The 17383-nt window shown below is 44.7% G+C and overlaps 1 long non-coding RNA gene across 1 annotated transcript; it reads left to right on the top strand.

Moving 5' to 3' along the window:
- The first annotated feature begins 1367 nt into the window (after positions 1-1367).
- LOC310669753 lies at positions 1368-16910 on the top strand. The gene is made up of 3 exons (XR_014507356.1): positions 1368-1527; positions 7643-7708; positions 16079-16910. It is a non-coding gene; the product is annotated as an uncharacterized lncRNA (long non-coding RNA).
- Positions 16911-17383: the final 473 nt, after the last annotated feature.

The following is a 17383-nucleotide window of genomic DNA, read 5'->3' as shown; positions in this document are numbered from 1 at the left end:
AAGAAGATAGAACTGGATATCCTTGGGTTTCTATGGTAACACACTCCTCTTGCAAACAGGGTACAGCATCCTGTTCTCACAGAGGCTGGCCAGAGGCCTGAGGTAAACCAGCAAGCAGGACCCAAGAACAAGAATCACCTCCTGCAATTTCCAGAAACTAGTAGTCAGAATAATAATAATAATAATAATAATAATAATTTTTTTTGTATCCCGCCCTCCCCAGCCGAAGCCAGGCTCAGGCTAACAACAATAAAATAATGCAACTTTCTAAGAACACTTCATTATAAAAATTAATTAAAATCAAATTGATGGCAACCATTAAGCAAAAATTCTGTGCAGATTGCCAAAGGAGGGAGTCAGGCTGTGCCCTGACCAAAGGCCTGGTGGAACAGCTCTGTCTTGCAGGCCCTGCGGAAAGATGTCAAGTCCCACAGGGCCCTGGTCTCATGTCACTGCCTCTCACCAATATATGTAAAACACCCTTAAATATCAGAAACACTTGAAGAAAGAATGAAGATCATTAATGGGGGGGGGGAGTGTTCCATTTATTTTTCCCTGTGTGTGAGAGAGAATACGCAATAGGTTAGATAACATTCATCAACAAATGAAGTCATCAAAATAATGAAGAAGAAATAAAAACGAAGAAACCAGAAATAATTGTACAGGGGTACATCTGCCAGTCAGTGTATAAACGACTGAGCCAGATATCCCAGTGGATAGTGCAGTGGCAGAGCATCTGCCCAGGTTCCAGGTTCAATCCTCAGAATCCGAAGAGAGAGAAACTGGCTGGGAGAAACGTTGGCCTGAAGAGCTGCTGCCTGTCTGTGTAGACAATACTGAGCTAGATGGTCAGATTCAGTATTACACTGGTTCCTGAAATCCCTATGCTGTTTGCCCCCCCCCCCCCATGGCTCAGGTGCATGGCTCGTAACTACTAGAAGCTGTGCATTCACTGTTGTGGGCCCAAGCCTGTGGAACTCTCTGCCACATGAGATTAGACAAGCACTCCTTCCTGAACTTCAGGTGCACAACAAAGGCATTTTAAGGTGGTGATTTGTTTTATGATGCCTTTTTGTTGTTTAGATTCTCTGTGGGATTTATTATTACGTACAGTGTTTGAACTGCTAATGATTCAGTTTATATAAATGCCAGAAAGAAAGAAAGAAAGAGGCACGGGCATCCCAACAGCAGAGAAACTATCAGGAAATCTCATGCCTTGTTTTGGGCAGTCTGCAGTTACCTCAGACACCATCTCCTGATCCCATGGAAAGCCTTGCAACCAAGGCGTGGCCCATTACCCCTGTGAAGGAGCCTTATCCAACTAAGTGGCAAACCTGTCTTAATTGGAAGATTTGCCTTTCAGATTTCTGTAAAGAGAGCTGCCTGGTCTAACCGGAAAAGTAGCTGGCTGGGGCGCTTAACAGCAGACCCAAGCGTTGCCTCCAACAGACTCCCCGTCTCTTGCTTTGCAATACGCCCATCAGCCGTGGAGAGCCAGGCGCCACAGGGTGCGTCCAAGTGCACCAGGTAACAAGGGTTGTTGTTGGGGTTTATTTGGTTTTTTAAAAAAGCTCTTTATCTTCCATCTTTAGTATTTGCATAGAGAGGAGGAGCAAGATCAGAGCGGCAACTCCAGCAGCAACAGAGGAGGTGGAGGAAGAGAACACCCAAGTGGTGCTTGTTGTACTCACTGTCATGGTGCCAGTTCACACACTTGGAGACAATCAAGTCATCTTCCCAAGGGGGTTGACTAACTTTGTGAAAGTCATCATAGGAGTTAATCCAGTGTGTGGTAGGGGAGGGATATATGCAGGGGAAGACTCCTGACTGGGACCCCTGGAGAGCCACTGCCAGTCAATGCAAACCAGTGGCGTAGCGTGGGTTGTCAGCACCCGGGGCAAGGCAATTAATTTGCGCCCCCTAACCCGTGGATTTGCGCCCCCTAACCCTAACCCCCAGATGTTGCGCCCGGTGCGGCCAGCCCCCCCTGCACCCCCCACGCTACGCCACTGATGCAAACCAAAGGAGTGTTCACACATGACATTTAAGAAGTGTGCAAACTGTGCACACAGCTAGCTGAGCTATACTGCATTGCAGGAGGTTGTAGAAGATTACCTTTGGGGTTCCCTCCCAACTGTACAACGCTGTGATTCTACATTAGTTATTGGCACATTACGTTCAATGGATGCATACAATATGAACACATCCGTGGAGCAGTGCAAATCAATAAGTGTGCACGGTTTTACACAAACACATGTACGGTGGTACCTCTGGTTGCAAACGGGATCCGTTCCGGAGCCCCGTTTGCAACCTGAATGATTCGCCGCTTCTGCGCATGTACGTGATGTCATTTTGGACTTCTGCGCATGCGCGAGTGGCGAAACCCAGAAGTAACCCTTTCCAGTACTTCCGGGTCGCCGTGGGACGCAACCTGAAAAGATGTAACCCACAGCATTCACAACATGAGGTATGGCTGTATATGTGCAGAGACAGATGGACTAGATGGACCATTGGTCTGCTCCCGCAGTCTGCTATTGTGTCCATAAGTGTGGCAAAACTCACCCACCATCCTTGACTTTAGGCAGACCATACACAAACACCCTTCCTGGAAATAAGAGTGTTGCCCTCGCAGAAAAATATGATATAAGGGTGGAGAAGCCATACCACTCCAGATGCTGTTGGACTCCAACTCTCATCAGGCGCAGACACCATGGCCAATGGGAAGAGGCCAAAGGAGTTATAGTCAAACAACATCTGGAGGGCCACAGGTTTCTCAATGCCGGTTGATACATTGCAAATCATGACCCATCCCAAACCTCTGAGAATTGGGTAGGCAGCAGATTTCCATTAAAAAAATTACAATGGGATGTAATTAGTCAGAGAGTGGGGAGAAGTCTACATGTTCCTTGAACATTTCCCAGGAGCTCACAAGCACAGGCCATAAAAACAATGTAGTGACATTTCCCCATGGCAAACATTCCCGGATGACACCATGATAGCAAGCAGAAGAACAATTTAAAAGTCTGAAATACAAATTGAATAGATTAAGTCACCGTGTAAGCACATTTGTAAGATGCTATCTCAGGTCTGTAAATAGAAACCAGCCCTTAATCGCCAAAACAGATTCCCTGCTTTTGGCACCGTGCTGTAATAAACATTGTTTTTGCATAAATGTTGTCAGTGACACTAACTTACTATGGAGAGTTGAGTGAGCAGAGATGGATGGACTCAATTTGTATTTAGGGGCGTATGTCAGTAGAGCATGAGACTCTTAATCTCAGGGTTGTGGGTTTGAGCCTCACAAAGGGCACATGATTCCTGCATTGCAGAGGGTCCCTTCCAACTACAATTCACACACACATGCTTGTGTGTTTGTGTGAAGGATCAATTGAACACCCTGGTTCCACTATTGCCAACTAATTCACCCACTCTTGCTGCTGTGCCTTGAACCATGGCTTGATTGTAGTATGGTGATAAATGCTAGCTGCTCATTGGTGCAGGGCGTTCCACTGTTGCAAGGAGCTAGCTGAAAACTTGACAACCCTAGGTACAGAGATTCATTTATACTTTTGTGCATTGGCTTCTGGTCTGTTTGCCACCACAGTCGAAAGAAAACTAGCACAGCCTTAAACATTGTTTAAAATAAATAAAATGCACCTCCTAGAGCATGGGTGAGGAACCTGTAGCCATCTAGATGCTGCAGGAGTGCAGCTTCCATTAGCCCTGACCACTGGGGTTGCTGACTGGGGCCAGGAGTGGCCCAAGCTATTTTGGCACCTGAGGTGGACCACAAAAGGGTGTCCCCTCCCGCCTCCCCTGTGCCAGAGATGAAGAGGGGAGTGAAGATTTATATCAGGAACAAGAAGGGCTTTTTTTCAGCCAGAACTCGCCAGAGCTCAGTTCCAGAACATTTCAGGTGAGCACCATTATAAGAGAACATAGTGAGTTCCAGCACCTCTTTCTCTAGAAAAATAGCACTGGGAACAAGGGCAGGGAATAAAGATCGACGTTGGGAATAGGGGACAGGAGACCAGTAGCACCACCGAGAAGCCATTGCGGAGGCAGCATTGGGGTGGGGCTGCCAAAGGGGCAGCAGATCTGGCCTCCAAGGAGTTGTACTGCAGTCATCGTTGCCACTACAACAACAGCGGTAGGCAATGCATTCCTTGGAGGCAAGATCTGGCAATCCTGTGTATCCTGCTGCCTGAGTTGGTCACCTCACTTTGCTGGGTGAGCCGGCCCTGGCTAGGGTTGATTGGAGTTGGAGTCTGACAACAACTACAGCTCACATCCTTGCAGAAAATTACAACACAGAGAAATCTCTTGCATGTGCACACGTAGGGAAGATATGGCTGACTGAATGTGCTCAGAAGCCGCATCCCTCCGTATTATTCATATTTCACAAGTCTATGTCCTGGCATAGGGAACAGATACTGGATCTGGGATCCGTGGTGTCAGGTTTGCCTATCTTGTAATGCTCTACTGTCTTTTAGGACCTTCCTTGTTCGACAAGGCTTTCAAGGGCAGGCTTTTACCCCAGCCCATATCTGAGTTATATCTGGACAGTGGTACCTCGGGTTAAGTACTTAATTTGTTCCGGAGGTCCGTACTTAACCTGAAACTGTTCTTAACCTGAAGCACCACTTTAGCTAATGGGGCCTCCTGGTGCTGCTGCGCCGCCGGAGCACGATTTCTGTTCTCATCCTGAAGCAAAGTTCTTAATCTGAAGCACTATTTCTGGGTTAGCGGAGTCTGTAACCTGAAGCATATGTAAGCTGAAGTGTATGTAACCTGAGGTACCACTGTACTGTAATTGTTTTTACATATGAAAATGTTTTTAATTGTTTGTATCTACAGAATTGTTTTTCTATACAGAATCACTTTTTAAAATTGTTTTTGCATATGGAAAAAAATGTTGCGTGGTTTTTTAAATTGTGTACTGTATTCTCTTCAATACGCTATAGGGGAAGATGTTTCGTAAATGGAATCAAGTAAATAAATAAATAAGTAAAAACAACTCAGTCAACATATTGCAAGTTGGACACATTCAAAATCTTTCCCCTATCTTCAGTAGGGCTCCTAGGTCTATTTTAATAGGTGTGCAGCAGGCAGAATTTCAAGAGGTGATGCTTTACTCAGCATGAAGATGCGGTGCAAAGGGATCTCTACTTAGTCCCATTTAAGTATTCAAAGCAACTCACACAGATTTTTGTAAGTAATATTTACAACTCCCCTATAAGACCGATATTCTTTTCTCACAATCCTGACAAAGGGCTGAGGTTAGTGGTGACCCCTCTGTAACCACACAGAATGTTTTGTAGCTGATGTAAGATTTTAGTTCACATTATTTGCCACTATGTTTGCTCTTTTGCCCTTGAAGTTTCTCCCAATGAATTTCTGCCTGTCGCAGAGGTATTAAAGCCACAGTTAAGAAATGCTATCACAAGGCTGCTGCAGAAATATAGGATTATATCCAAGGCTATATGCATGTTCAGAGTAGATCTATGAATGTTAATGGCCATGACTAAGGCCCATAGCTGTCAACTTCCCCCTTTTTTTAAGGGGAAGGTAATTTCCCTTTTAAAAAATGGAAACGTTGACAGCTATGCTAAGGCCACATTCACACCATACATTTAAAACGCTACAATACCGCTTTAAGTATACATGACTTCCCCAAAAGAATTCTGGGAGCTGTAGTTTGTACGGGGTACTGAGAGTTGTTGGGAGGTCCCTGTCCCCCTCACAGAGCTACAGTTCTCAAAATTCCCTGTGAAGAGGGATTGATTGTTTAACAAATCTAGGAATTATAGCTGTGTAAGGGGAATGGGACTTTCCTAAAAACTCTCAGCACCCCTTACAAACTACAGCTCCCAGAATTCTTTGGGGGAAGTCATGTTTGCTTAAAGTGGTATCTCAGCACTTTAAAAATATGGTATGAATGTGGCCTAACTTGGTTCAGTCACCTCAAAAGCTTGACTCCCAAGTAAAAAATTGTTGGATACAACCCAGACCTGCAAACACGAGGATTTTGAAAGGGCCAAACTATTTTCAAATTCAGTGCAAAACGAGTCCCTTCCTAAAACCTAGCCTTTACGAAATAAAAATGGAAAAACACGCTATTATTTAAAAGACTCGCTTCTGCTTCCAAAGAAATTATGAGTCTGGAATTAGGTGAGGCAGGGAGGGAGAGCTGGAAACAAAAGTCCGGGCAACGTTTGGTAAAGGCCGAGACCATCCCAGATTGAGTTACTGACGGAATTACAGCTGACACTAAGAACTGTTTGAGATGACTTGAGGAGGGTGGGGGGGCAATGGTAGACAATGGTTTGTATTATTTAGTGGGATAAAGGTGACATTTCGGGGAATGTGGAAGACTAAGGAAGGCAGAGCCTCCTTGTCTGCCCCCTCAGATCCAAACATCAGTTGCTCTTGTACTCAAAGCCAGCAGGGATCCGGGAGGGAAAGACAAGCCGCTGTAATCAGTTTAAGCTTCCAGACAAGCCGGCCCCCAGGTTCTGTTTATGCACTTTCCACCTCGCCAGAGACCTCTTGATTTATCCAGGAGATGAACACTGCCTTCTTCTCTTCCTTCTCTCACCACTCTCTTACGAAACCTCCCAAATAAGATTAAGGAGGGCTTCCTTTTCAATGAATCACAACTTTAAAACATACACACAAGTCCTCATCAAAATGCGCCACCCTGCTTTCTGTAAGCAAAATCCACGTGATGCAGAACAGGGGTGAGGAACCTCCAGCCCAGGAGCCAAATTGAGCCCTCCACACCTCCATGCATCACCCTTAGAACTCTGCCCAGACCACCTCTCCTCTCCCCAGACCACATTTGTTAGGCTTGCCATACGTCAGGAAAATTCCTGACATGTCCTGGCTTTCAGGTGCAAAAATGGTGTCATGGGGAAATCCAGCAGTAAAATCACTGTCTTTGGGTTAGGTTTCCCTAAAAAAGCTCAACAACTTTGTAGGTGTCAGGAATTTTACTTTATGAAACATGGCAACCCTAGCATTTGTTGCTGTACCCACCAGTGACATGCAGTCCTCAGAAGGTTTCCCAGAAGAGGATGTGGCCCATGAGCTGAAAAACCTTCCCCGAGTGAATTCTAGACCATTTGCATTTAAAGGTTAATCTATTAAATTTGCACTTTCTAAAATAATAGGAGAAGCAAAACTATTTTGTAGTGTAGTGTTCCAGCTAACTAGGGTTTATGAAAAATGTGTCTGCTAGGGTAAAGTGTGCATAAAAATAAATATATTCATGAAAATAGCATACAAAAAAATGCATTCTATTAAGGGGGGAAATTGCTTGCAAAAATGCACGTATTAGTCTAAACATCATACAGAAATGTATTCATTAGAAATTTGCACTGAAATGCTGGTTCATCTTATAGAGATTTAAAACAAAAATGAATCACAATTTGTGGCAGAAATGTGGAGAACTGAACAAGAATAAACAAGAAACTGAGAGAACCAAAACTGACAGATCCTTCCATCTCTAATCCAGAGGGTAGGGCCTGATTTCACAGGTTTGAATTATGTGAAAGGGGATCTCAACATTTGGAAGACCTCCCTGGTGGTCCATCAGTGGAGCAGACAGCTTCATATTGTAATGGACTATTTTCCTTTCCAGGTTTTTAAGATCGATGACCACCTAGCAGGGATGTCGCAGCAGCAGATTCCATGAATTGGCACTGGGGTAAGACTGGATGATTTTTGAGATCCTCACCAAAGCTTTGATTCTATTAAATGGCCCCCACAAAATAGCATATCCTCCAACATTTGAATAATGAGAAAAAAAAGCAGCAATGTAGAATGCCGCTGTTTTGATCATGAGAATCACACTCTGAATTTCATTATTAAACATTGCTGAAAGGTATAGTCTGTCTACTAATGTTGCATTCATTTGTTCTGCCATAGCCCCCTGCTCTGCTGTGGGGACAAGCAAGACAATACATGAGATGCATGATCAGATTTCACAGGTCTTTTTTAAAAGGGGAAGGGCTGGAGAAACAGGCATGGGAAAGATTTGTGGTAGCTTCCTTCCTGGACTGTACATGGGATGTGGGGACTGGTTTTTTTGTTTTGTTTTTAAAGGCAATGGGGTCGAGTGTGGGAGAAAAAACCCCTCTTGTACACCATAGTGTGTGTGGACGGGGTACTTTTCATTAGGGCCATGGTGCTGGAGGGAATAATTTTTTAATACCCCTTTTTACTTGCTATGTATCCTGATTAATATAAGAACATACAAGAGCCTTGTTGGATTGGGTCAATGGCCCATCTAGTCCAGCACCCTGATGCCTCTATTGGGAAGACCACAAGCAGGACGTGAGGGCAACAGCACTCTGCCCACCTGCAGTGTCCAGCAACTAATATTCAGGGACTTCCTGCCCGAAGCATATTTTAAACCAAAGAAATAAGGGGGGGGGACCAAGATTGTGCATTTCAATGATTGTTTAGTGTGGCCCTTTATAGGCTTATCTTCCATTAGTTTGTCCAATCCTCTTTTAAAACCATCCAAGTTGATGGCTTTAGCTGTTTCATGTGGGAGACAGCAGCCCAGAAGTGACTTTGATGGCTTTGGTGTGTGGAATGGCAGGCTGTTATGTGCACAAGACAATACCTTGCATACGCATCTGTATATGCATCTGTGCACAAGGCATTGTGTGTCTAGGGACCCTCAGGAGTTTCTCTCTCTTTCTTATAAACACTGCAGCTCATGGTTATCTAAAGAAGCTGAGTGTTGGAAGAATCAGGCAGATAAAAGAAACTTCTTTTTCCCTCAGCACATGGCAACTTTCTTCTGCAGCACTCAGTGATATCCACCAACTTGGATGGCTTTAAAAGAGGGTTGGACAAGGGCAGGGAGGAAGACAAAGCTATCAATAGCTACTAGCCATAATGGCTATGCTCTGCCTCCATAGTCAGAGGCAGCAGTGTTATCGCAGGAGCATGCTGGTCAGTAATCACACAGTTTAAAGTTGGAGTTAACTCTTTATTAGTGAAAACATGATCTCCACAGACTTGGTTGAGTGTCAGGCCTAATGAACAGAGCAGTTCATTCCCAATGGTCTTACTCCATGAAAATCAGTTTCCAGGACTGTTTATTAAATGGGTAAAATCAATTTACACATTACAGACAGCACAGATAATTGTTAATGGAGAATTGACTGAAACCTGTGAGATACAGAAGAGGACAAGGCAAGGGTGTCCATTGTTCCCATTACTTTTCATTCTGGTCTTGGAAGTTTTGTCTAGAGATATTAGACAAAATGAATTATAACAATGAAGATAAAAAAATGAATATGACACCAAAAGATCAGAAGGTTTTGGAGAAAACAGGGTTTCAGAATGAAAAAAAAAATGAAATACTTGGGTATTACTATGATAAATATGAACTGCTCGTTATTTCAAAATAATTATGTTATGAAAGGAGCTGAAAATTAAAAAGATATGTAAAGATGAGAGACATTAAAATTGTCATTATTAGGCAGAATTTCAGTGATAAAGATGAATGTTTTTTCCCAGAATGATGTTTTTATTTCAAACATTACCTATTTTGACTAATGACTTACCATTTAAACAATGGCAAAAAGATTTATCTAAGTTTCTATGGCAAGGAGAAAAACCAGAAGTCAAAATGAAAATATTTCAAGATGCGAAGGAAAGGGAAGAACTAGGTTTACCTGACCTGAAATAGTACTTTGCGGACTGTTGTTTAGTGTTGATGAAGGAATGGGTGACCCTGAGAACTAGAAGATCATGATTTAAGATTTGGATGGCATGGATATTTGTTGTATGGTAAGATCAAAGGTAATGTAGATTTCAAAACCATTTTGTTAGATATACCATATTGAGAATTGGGAATAGATATAAATCTAGGTTATATGCAAAGATACCTTATGAATTTCAACATAAGAAGCATTTCGTAGAAAACATAAGAAGCATTTCGGAGAAAAAATAAGAAGCATTTCGTAGAAAACATGCACTCCACTATTAGAATGGAGTTAGGGAGACGGTAAAATTAAAAAAAAGGAACAAGGGAAGGTTATAGTCTTTAATTGTTTTTTCCCACCTACAACTAACAGAGAGATTTAAGTTGGAGAAAAAGACATTTGGTATAGAACAAAAAAGACAGATTTTTAAATTAAGTTGTGTACAGATAATGAACATGTTATTGGAGAAAATTTCAACAAAACAAGTTAAATGGGCAAAAATGGGTATGATAAACAGATGGAACAGTGGGAATGTTGACTAAAGGGTTAAAATACACATTTTCTTACAAAATGATGTATCATTGGGACTTAACTCCTGATAAGTTATTTAGAATGTATAAAAACATTCCAAATACTTGCTGGAAGTGTCAAGAAGGGACATTTTTTCATGCTTGGTGGACGTGTAAAAAAGCTAAACAATATTGGAAACACTGACACTGATACCGGAGATTTTTAAGGTCAATTTTCAACTAAAGCCGGAACTCTTCCTGTTGGGACTTACGGTATACAATTAGAAAAAGACTATGGAACTTTATTTCAAAATATATGCACAAAGATGGAAAGATTATAGCGTCCAGTGGAGGAATGGTTATTACTGGACTTAGTTGAGATGGCAAAATTGATGTGGTTAATCAGAGAAAAATCATTGTCAACATTTACTAAAGATTAGAAACTTCTTATAGACTTTGTTCATGAAAAAGAAAATGAACTTATGATATGTGGGTTTGAGGATTGAAGATAATGCTGGTTTATAGAAGGGAGATTTATTAGGTGTTATCTTAGAGTGAATGTGTTGAATAATTCTCTATAAAGCTGACAAATGAATAATTGGAAGTTCTCTTTTTCTTTCTTTTTCCTTCTCTCTCTTTTTGCTCTGTGTTTTTATTTAGATTAAATTTTTATAAAATTCATAAAAATATATCCAATATTAATCATTGTATTTTTTTCCAAATTTCAATAAAATTTATTCAGAAAAAAATAAACAAAAATCAGTTGCCAAAAAAAGACCCTGTCTTCTCACAGCCATCTAAATCCCCTTCTCTCCAGGGCTTTTCCCAAGCAATCAGAGACTACGCCTGCATGCAGCCAACTTCTCCTCGGCCCTTTTCATGCCTCTTCTGGTTCTGGGAGACAAGGGGAGAGGAGAGCTTGTCGCAGCAGGAGGGGGAGACGCCTGTGACTCTTCACCAGCCTGTCTCATTTCTGCCTCTTGGCCTCCCTCCTCCCACTCTCCTGCTTCAGCTTCTGGCTCTGATTCTGGACTTCTTTCTGCCACAGATTCTCCCAGCTTACTAAGCCCTGTTACCTCTTCAGCTTCTGACATCTCCTCTTCCTAGTTTTCTCCCTCTGGACCATTTATCGTTGTCCCACTACTACTCCCTGAGCTCTGAACCTTCCTCCCTTGTGGTTCCCTGGCTTGCTCCTCCCACCATTCCTCTGCATCAAACCACTCTATGACATAGTGCTTTTGAATCCCAGTTGCTGGAAACAACAGGAGAAGAGAGGGCTTTGTGCTCAGCTCTCGCTTGCAGGTTTCCCACAAAAGGCATCTGGTTGGCCACTGGAGCAGGATGCTAGACTAGATGGGGCCATTGCTTGATGAAGCAGGGCTGTTCTTATGAATCACAGTCCTGAGGGGCAGAAATGCTAGCAACTCAAGTTAGAAACATTTTTCAAAAGTCATTCCTAAGCAGTGATTTAGCAGCAGCAGCTACCAAAATACATTGGTGGTCTACAAAATGACAGCTGCAATGTATAGGGCAGCAAGATATTCCCTGGCCCTTTCTTTGAGAGTCCAAAGGGTTGAGGTTTGCAGTCAGCAGTCTGTAAATTTATAAAGAAGCTTGTTCAAAGTACTTTTGGTTATTTTCCTTCACCTTCTTATTTTGATGGGGTGGTGGTCCCCAAAGCACACCCCATTTTGTCCTGTAATGGATTTTCATTAGAGCTCTCCTTTTACTGTCAGCACCTAATTATCAACCCATAATTGACCCCACCTTGCTATAAAAGCTAATGGCAAGCTCTGATTCCACCTCACAGCTCTTTCGAACTTTGGCTTGTCCAGTCACCAGCTGTTCTCAGTGGCAGATCCCAAAGAGGCAGCCAGACTCGTGAGACAAATTGGCAAGGTTTCCAAGGATGAGTTGCTGTTGGGAAAACAAACAGGGGCAGGGAGAGAGATTATGGTCTGGATTTAGCAAAATGACAGCTTTACAAAGGCGAGACCTCCTCTTGTCCAAGACATCCCCTCCCACAAAGAAATGCATAAGGGACATTTCGCTGCTTTAGAGAGATACACGTGTCTTTGAGACAGAGGTCCACTGGCAGGAGAAGCTAGCGAGAAATATACTTTGCCCTTCTGTGCTACTCAGTCCCCATGTTTGTTTTTCCTGGGGCCGCCACTGCTGGTGGAAAGGAAGGGGAGCAAAAGGGAAGGAGCAAATGAAATAGTTAAGAAGGGAAGGGAAGGGAGGAAGAGCAAAAAGAAAAGGGATGGAAGGAAAATGAAAAAAAGGAAGAGGAGAATGGGAGAAGGGAGGTAGGGAGGGTAAAGAAAAGGGGAAGGAAGGAACGAAGGGGTAGCAAAGAAAGACAGAAAATGTAAGTGAGAAAGAAAGAAAGAAAGAAAGAAAGAAAGAAAGAAAGAAAGAAGGAAATTATATATGGAACTGTTTGCAGAACAATTGTGAGCACATCTTACTCATCTAGAGAAGCGACGTTGAGCAAAGCCAGCGGAGAGACACGCTCCACCTAAGTACCACTGTCAATATTAAATTTATCACAGGAGACCCTTGAAATGGCTCCATTCCAGGGATGAGGTGAATTAGCTTTGCTTGGGAAAGCAGCTATTTTCCTAATAAATCTATCAGGTGCAGGTAGTAAAATGTTCTTAGCCGTGTCCGATGTGTCTCCTGCCTGTAATTAGCTATTAAAACATTACCAGCCTTGTGCTGTGTTAGCGGGTGAGGTTTATTGCATTGCGGATAGGGATGCAGGAGGAACAATTCCCTCCATGCCCTTCCTGGAAATGCTTCTCGACAAGCAAACTGCTACTTTGGGCCATTTCCAGCAGCAGGGGCAGGGGGTTGTGCCTCCTTATAAAATGGGACTCAGCTCGGTATCTTTTAACATGGAAGCATGCAAGGATTTCCGACAAACTGGCCCTCAGTTAAACAGACTGGAAGCAATGGGGGGGGGGCGTGGATGATCCCATAGAACAGGGCTGGGGAATCTTGTTCAGCCCAAGAGCAAGATGCCCTTCTGGGCAACATTCTGCAGGTCAGAGGTAAAACTGGGCAGAGCAACAAATGTGAGTTTTACCTTTTGTAGAGTAGGCTAGTTTCTACTAGACACTTGCACCCCTCTCTGTCCTCCTTCCAGACCAGCACAATCACATCTGAGGGATGCATTCCAGCCAAGCAACAACACTCAAAGAGGCTGCAAAGCTAGACCTGTAAGGGGACCTGGCTTGGGAAAGAGGGTGTGGCTGGTGAGAGGCATGGGGAGTGCGAAGTGCTGAATATAGGGCCTTGGAGGGCTGAATTGCCCCACCCCAGGCCAGAGGTTTCCCACTTCTGCTGCAGAATAAGCTGGACCAGAAGAACATGGGCATGCAACTCCCTCTGCCCATACCCTGTTAAATCCCAGGAGACACCATATAAGGAAAGTAGGGCCCGTTCATTCTCACTAATGCCACCTTTGCACCATACATTTAAAATGTTATGACACCACTTTAAACAGAATTCTGGGTGCAATAAAATAATAATAATAATAATAATAATAATAATAATAATAATAATAATAATAATTTATTATTTATACCCCGCCCATCTGGCTGGGCTTCCCCAGGCACCCTGGGCAGCTTCCAACAAAATGTTAAAATACAGTAATGCATCAAACATTAAAAGCTTCCCTAAACAGGACTGCCTTCAGATGTCTTCTAAAAGTATGGTAGGTGTTGTTCTCTTTGACATCTGGTGGGAGGGCATTCCACAGGGCGGGTGCCACAACCGAGAAGGCTCTCTGCCTAGTTCCCTGTAAGTTGGTTTCTCGCAATGAGGGAACTGTCAGAAGGCCCTTGGCGCTGGACCTCAGTGTCCGGGCTGGATGATGGGGGTGGAGACGCTCCCTCAGGTATACTGGACTGAGGCCATTTAGGGCTTTAAAGGTCAGCACCAACACTTTGAATTGTGCTCAGAAACGTACTGGGAGCCAATGTAGGTATTTGAAAACCAGTGTTTTGTGGTATTGGTGGCTGCTCCCAGTCACCAGTCTAGCTGCCACATTCTGGATTAGTTGTAGTTTCTGGGTCACCTTCAAAGGTAGCCCCACATAGAGCACATTGCAGTAGTCCAAGCGAGAGATAACCAGAGCATGCACCACTCTGGCGAGACAGTCTGTGGGCAGGTAGGGTCTCAGCCTGTGTACCAGATGGAGCTGGTAAACAGCTGCCCTGGACACAGAATTGACCTGCGCCTCCATGGGCAGCTGTGAGTCCAAAATGACTCCCACGCTGTTCACCTGGTCCTTCAGGGACACAGTTACCTCAATGAGGACCAGGGAGTCCTCCATACCCGCCCACCTCCTGTCCCCCCAAAACAGTACTTCTGTCTTGTCAGGATTCAACCTCAATCTGTTAGCCGCCATCCATCCTCCAACCGCCTTTGTTAATCCCTTGTTAAGGATGCAGAGAGTTATTAGAAGTCATGCTGTTGTTTCATCTCTGGCTGCAGTTCTCCAAGAGGCAAAAAGAGGCCATTCCCAACCCTCCCACTCCCCTATGGTCCTGTAACTTGGGATGCTACAGATTGGACCTGGAACCTTCCCCGTGATGCTCTCCTTCTGAGCTGTGGCCTTTCCTAGCCAGAAGGCAAGGGCACTACTGAAGGCTGCCCCAAGCCCTTTCCCAGTGGTGGAGTGGAAGGCAAGGACACCAACAGTAGGTGGCACCAGAGTCAGTGGCAGGCAGAGCTGACTCATCAGAGTTTTGTCCCCATCCTCCTCCCTGCTGAGTTGCCATATGTCCAAATTTTCCTGGATATTTCACCTGGACACTGCTGCCAACAGCAGTATTCCTGATATGTCCGGGAAATTCCGGACGTATGGCAATTCCTATGACCTATTGGCACCACTTCCCCAGCTACATCAGGAATGCTTTTCTGTGACCAGGGAGGGACCAGGTTGCTGAATTTTGTCAAGCAAACATTGGTGGCTGCATTTGGAGGTTCCATGAGGACTCCAAAGAACTGGCTTGGGCCACCACTGCGCCTGACATATAAAGCACTCTTAGACCACTTTAATCATTCATGACTTCCCCTTCAAGGACTGCTGGGAACTGTAAGGGTGCCGACAGTTGTTAAGAGACGCCCTATTCCCTCACAGAGCTACTATTCCCAAGATGGTTTAACAATCAATCCTTCCCATGAGACTCTGGAAACTGTAGCTCTGTGAGGGAATAAAGGTAAAGGTAAAGGTACCCCTGCCCGTACGGGCCAGTCTTGACAGACTCTAGGGTTGTGCGCCCATCTCACTCAAGAGGCCGGGGGCCAGCGCTGTCTGGAGACACTTCCGGGTCATGTGGCCAGCGTGACATTGCTGCTCTGGCGAGCCAGAGTCGCACACGGAAACGCCGTTTACCTTCCCGCTAGTAAGCGGTCCCTATTTATCTACTTGCACCCGGGAGTGCTTTCGAATTGTTAGGTTAGCAGGCGCTGGGACCGAACGACGGGAGCGCACCCCGCCGCGGGGATTCGAACTGCCGACCTTTCGATCGGCAAGCCCTAGGCGATGAGGCTTTTACCCACAGCGCCACCCACGTCCCCTCTGTGAGGGAATAGGGGCCTCCTAAAGATTCTCAGCACCCTGAATGAACTACAGTTCCCAGAATTCTTTGGGGAAAGCTATGACTGTTTAAAGAGGCATCATAGTGCATTAAATGTGTGGCCTTCCTTCTTTCTTTTACAGTCCTAGTTTCTGCCCCACTTTGCCACCAGCGACTCAAATCCCTTTTTGCTTTTATTTCTTCCTACACTTTCCTCTCCTCCCCTCCTTCCTCCTCTCCTCTCTGTTCACAGGCAAGAACCGTATGGACAGACAGCAGGAAAGGATCCCTGCTACCGCCTGGGAGCCGTAGGAGACCTTTCTTCATGTCTTCTGTTTGCCAGTATTTTGACATTGTTAAGTTAAAACAAGCTCGCTCCGCACTTGAGGCCAGGCCTGAAACATTCTCCTTTGATCTGAAGGTCACCGCAGCCATTCTGCCAGCCTCCTAACCCTGCTGGGCTGCCCTGTGGTTTTACTTTCAAACTGTACAGCGAGAGCTGGGGGGAGCCCAGGCAGAATCCGTCCAGACAAGGAAACCCAAGAGCAGCAAGGAGCGGCCTTAATTGCCACCGCCAAGGATTCGAGTGTGGGAAACACCTCTTGGAGCGAGGGGCGGGGAAGCCTTTCCAGCCCGAGGTCCACATTCCTTTCGGAACAACCTTCTGGGGAATGCATGTTAGCAGTGGGTGGGACCAGAAGCAAAAGTGGGTGGAGCAACAGATGTGAATTTGACCCTTTTTTTACAGTAGGCAAAGCTCTCTCTATTCCCCATCTATGAAAGGAATGAGCATAATTGGAATTTAAAGTCACATTTCAGCCAATCAAGGAGGGTGCAAAGTAGGGCTTAGAGCAGGGGTCCGCACACTTTTTCAGCAGGGGGCTGGTCCACTGTCCTTCAGACCTTGTGTGGGGGCTGGACTATTTGTTTTGGAGGGGGGGATGAACGAATTCCTGTGCCCCACAAATAATCCAGAGGTGCATTTTAAATCAAAGCACATATTCTACTCATGTAAAAACACCAGGGAGGCCCCACACATAACCCAGAGATGCGTTTTAAATAAAAGGACACATTCTACTCATGTAAAAACACGCTGATTCCTGGACAGTCCACAGGCCGGGTTGAAAAGGCGATTGGGCCCAATCCGGCCCCGGGCCTTAGGTTGCCTACCCATGGCTTAGAGAGAGGGCTTATGGCCTGGGCAGAGTGCAGAGGGCGAGATAGAGAGTATTGTGGGTCACATTTAGGGTTCCCCATTCTCCAGCACTAGAGCTTGTGGACATTCAGTGAAGCTGAATGTTGAGAACAGATGAAAGAAATGACACAAAATTACACTACGGAACTTTCTCCCACAGGAGGCAATGATGGCTACCTACTTGAATGGCTTTAAAAGAGGATTATACAAATTCATGGAGAAGGCTACTAACCACATGACTATGTTCTAACTTGAAAGCAGGTTCAAATGATGTAAAAATGTGATGGGTTTTTTTCTCCCCTGGGTGGTGAGAATAGAGGTGGGGGAGAAAAGTTCAGTTTGGTTTGCATTTAAAGATGAACC

Source organism: Podarcis tiliguerta (assembly GCF_965153285.1).
Source record: "Podarcis tiliguerta genome assembly, chromosome: Z".
Lineage (NCBI taxonomy): Eukaryota > Metazoa > Chordata > Lepidosauria > Squamata > Lacertidae > Podarcis > Podarcis tiliguerta.
Note: the sequence above shows the minus strand (reverse complement) of the source record. Positions and strands in the feature narration are given on the sequence as shown.